This window comes from Magallana gigas, chromosome 6 (assembly GCF_963853765.1).
Source record: "Magallana gigas chromosome 6, xbMagGiga1.1, whole genome shotgun sequence".
In the NCBI taxonomy this organism is placed as follows: Eukaryota; Metazoa; Mollusca; class Bivalvia; order Ostreida; family Ostreidae; genus Magallana; species Magallana gigas.
Window position 1 is genome coordinate 52065924 of NC_088858.1, and position 4929 is coordinate 52070852.

The window sequence follows — 4929 nt, forward strand, 5'->3', positions numbered from 1 at the left end:
ATATAAGAGCATCGAACTTATAGAAACAACATACATGTATATAAAGACTAATTAAGTATTTGAGAATGATTAATAGGTCGTACCAATTCAACCTATGTCTACCAGAAACAAACACGCAGTTAATCTATGTTACAAGGAATCCTGACATTATCGATTTAAAAAATAATAAAATTAAATTGAAAATTAACCGGATTTTAAAATAGACTGTATTAAGCTTATAATAAGCTGAGCATGGAAACCTCCAAGCCAAGCCAGCATGGCGTCTGGTAGAATGTGACGAATTTGTCAATTTTAGGAATCCCGAATTAACTTGAATTATCTTAAATTTGTAACCACGGATTAAAAATGAAAGAGCTGACAGACTTCAGCAAGAGACCAATCATTCCCAACACGTATTATATGTTAAAAACTATATTTTACAGCACGTGTCATGAGAGGGTATGTATAACCAGTGATCACTGACCGCTTCTTATAGCGTGGACGCATTTCCAAGCTTCCTGTTTTTACGGAGAAAGTAATCGATAGAACCGAGACTGATTAAAAGGAGCTGCAAAAAAATAATAGACATTTCGTTGACTGATGGCGCAAATTGGCATCAACTAGAATAGTGATATTTAACAACAAAAGACAAAATGTCTCCCAGTTATCATTTTTTGGAATCCTGATTGCAATCGACAGATGATTGGTAGCGCTCATCATAGTCGCTGAAGATTTTGAAATTCTAGGAGACGATTTATCGCGGAATATAATTACGGTGGAAGGAAGCTGAACATAGCGCATTGTCCTAGGACCTTCAAGGAATCAATAACGCGGTATTGACTGAGCAAGAAAAATGTATAAATGCAGCAGATTTAGAATGCAACATGTGCTCGTGTCATTTGCGATGTTTTAAAGTGGCGCCAATCTCTTTTTTAAACGGATTTTGTCCTAGACTTTCCGAAGTTGTTTCCTGGACTTTCTGGATTCTGTCCTGGACTTTCCGTTGGGGATGAGTCGGACGGAAATTTCCCCGCACGGAAACAGTATTGCATTATCTATTTCGACATGCGACATTTCATTAGAAGTCACGAAAGAAACAGACGACATAGTTTAAAAACAGCGGATGAACAGAGGCGGGGCTCGCTGTCAAATTCTAATGACAGCCATCTTTTTCGAAAATCGTCACTTCCGGCAAGGGCATTCGCCAATAACTCCCCGACATCGAACGTGAACGGAGCCGGTAGACGATTCCGGCGATTTAACACGATATCGGACGACATCAACCCCGTGACACTGTCCCTTGTCGTCTGCACCATAGCGTTCTTCATCGTCGCTGCTCTATTCTACTCCCTGTACTGGCGAAAGTGAACCGCTGAACCATTCTTGACTATAGTACTGCGACCTTGATGAAATTGCTTAGGAACTAGCTTTGCTAGGTTTGAATTCTTCGCATAAACAGACATTCGATAGTCTTTACTTGTGATTAACGAAAAACTGATGTGGGCATTGGTATATAAGTTCAAGGGTTTTTCCTTGCAAGCAGGTTTTTACTGTTTGGCTTTGTAGAAGGTTATTCCGTTAATGGTGTTTGTTTTTTTTAAGGATGGCAGTATGACAATGGACATATTTAAGAAGCAACCTTATCTTATGGAAGCTGAGAGATTGGTTGTGCACCGAAAAAGTCAATACGTATAGTGAAAATATCGGTACTTTCAGCCCAGCTTTGTACGTTGTTAGATGTTGTTAGATGGTGCAATCAGATTTGCATTTATTTATTTTTCCTATTTCATGCGTGAAGGGCTTAAAGAATTTCCGTTTGTACAAACTCAGATATACAGTAGTAAACTCTTTATGTCCCCGGTAGGTGGCAACGTTCTTAGTAAACAACTTCTGTTGAAATTTTATGGATTAAATGAACTCTGAATGTATTTAACAAAGTACGGGTAATGAGGATAATAATGACCTAATGAATATGTAAATGTTTACAAATAAATTTTCGCGGCTTCAATGATAAAAAATTTGAAATAAATTCATTACTTGTTTTGAGTTTAAACGGTCTCATTTATCAAAACCAAACTTAAAGTTCATCAAAATGGATTTTGAATGTATTATTATATGATAAATGTAAACATTACATTGTGTTGAGAACTATGAATTACTCAGAAACTATAAATTTAATTCAGTAACAAGTTTGTCTAACATTGTATATTTTTGTATATGTTACTTAATGTCTGCTATTGATACAGTGTATTTTCATCTATATATCAATAATGTTTTATATGTCTTCTGGTAATATTTGCGTCACATATATCGATCAAGTCCCATTTTGGTCGTAAAATTGTAAAGTAAATACCGTAAAAGCAGAAAATTTCCTTGCTGTAGAATTAAGTTGTTTTGTGAATTTTAATAAGTTTCTTTGGGAATTCAAATTTAATGTTTGAAAAGTACCTTGTCACAAGTCTTACAAATGATATCCATGAAAATAAGATTGATGGTAATTTCTCATATCAGCTAAATAACAGTAGAATTACATTTAAGAAACTTCCGCATATCCATCCTGCTGCTGTTTCCATGACTACGTGTCGTCTACTAAATATCTGGATAAGAATTATGCGTTCAATGATGGATCTAATGATGCATCAGTTTCATTGTACAAACAGTTTTTTAAACAATAAACGTAGCTCCTGAAAAAATAGCTTCTGAGACATGAGAGCTGGGTATAAAACTTTGCACAATACATGTACATATGTACATTTTAAGTCTCCAAAAAATGTAACCAGAATGATACTAACTAAACAAAATGAATAAGTGAAAAATAAACACATTATTTAATGGTTGTATAAAATTACCTGAAGATTAAACATTGCAATAAATAGTTTGTCGTGAACCCCGAAAAGACAAAACATACAAATACTTGCATTTATCAAACAACACCTTCGTTTATTAATTGATAACAAAAACTTGATTTTTAATTAGTAATGTTTGCTTATTTTTTAAATTGGAATACACTTCTAAACTATGTAAATTTAAACGTGCTTGGAGATAATACAAATATTTGTCATATAATCTCTTTTCACCAGCCCCCCCCCCCTTGCCTCATTAATTTAATGAAAAGTTAAGCACCTGATTAAAAAGTACATAAATTTTTCACTATATCCATCGTCTATCTATTCACAACTTACTTGTGCTAAGGAAAAACAACACATGAACAGTATCAGTCTAACACGAGAGAAACGTATGAACTTCCCACATTATACTTAATCACAAATTAAGACTATCGAATTTCTGTTTATGCCAGGAATAGGAAGTCTCAAACAATTAAATCAAGGTCATAATACCGAGTCCTGATTGAAAATAATCTTGTGGTCTGTCACTGATTTTTTTAAATTTTTGACTTTCGCCAGAACAGTGAATATAACAGAGCAGCTATGATGACGAATACAACTAACCCAATGACAAGGGCAGGGAAAAGGAAACTGACATCATCCGGAAGTGACGTTTGGCTCGAAAGTTCACTGTTTCTTGAACTACCCAGCGAGTTCCGCCCCAGTTCTCCCGGTGTGTTCAACCTTTGTATACTGCTCCTCCTATGGAGACGTGGCATAGCGGTCACAAATCTGTGCAAAGAACTTCCGGGACACAACCAATTCTAAAACAATGATCACCAATCCAAAACCTAGAATGACACCGCCATTTGTTGCAAACCAACTCTCCTTGCTTATTCATTAAATTGTCCACAGTCCTAGGTGTAAGGATATGGTACACAGAAGCTGAACTATTTTCTGTAATTGTACGATTCGTTCGGCTGTGTTAGATCATGTCGCGTCGTTGTCTTGAATTCATTACTTCATTGCTGCACATAGCACAGAAAAGGAAGAAAAGGCTTTTTGTCACAACTCTTTAAAACCTGCTATATCACTTTACATAAGTCATTCCATCCCTTTAAATACACTGAACTGTTCATATTACACCAATACGAAGGTAATCATTGTTATTATGACTATGCCGACGATTGTAAATGTTAAGTTGTCAATAAAGCACGTAAAAAAGTAAACATCTGAGAAATAAATCAATGTAATAAACACGTGTCACATTTTATGTGTTGAGGGTGTTATACATAGATTTTTTTTATTATCATTGTGATCAAATAATCCGGGGAAGATTAAGTTTGGACAATACATTCTTCCGGTACTAGGAATTCAAAATCATTCTGTTTTACTTGCAACCTAGCAGCAGCTGTCTTGAACATTTCTTTATTCTGTACGATATCTTGAAGGATTTTACATGACAAGAACCTCACATTGAGACAGACTTTGCAAGGGACATGTACCCCTTCTCCCATGGTGGCCTCAGGTGAGAGCAAACAATATCAAACAAGAAATTATATTAAAAAAGACCTTAAGAACGAATGGATCAAAAAGCAAAATAAATCGATCAACGATGGACGTACAGGCAAATAAATGCTCTCGTTCATTGAATATCCCCGTAAAATTGGAATATTAATTTCATTATTTCTTAAGTCACCAGATCTCTCTCTGAGATATACCGGTGCAAGAAACATGTAAATCACTTTACATTGTATATGATATGGAACAGCAATACATGTATATATATTTGGGTTTGTTTCCAAAGTCCAGAGTCGGCTTGTTAAATGTCCATAGAAGGCGATGCTTCGCATAACCTTCTATGACATAAACGACCCTACAAATTTCTGTAGACAGTCACAATCCTAACAAGGGTTTTGTTTTGTCGAGGACCAACCATTTTGTTTATAAATATATATAAAAAGAAGTGCATAAAAATGATGCTGCGTTCTCAGTGTTGCCTTTTAATTTTTAGCAATCACGCGACGCATTTTAGCAAATGACAAATTGTCATTTTATTCCTTTGCAAAACAAATACTTAGTAATAGCTGCTATATTAACCTCATAAACAAATATAACATGGAAC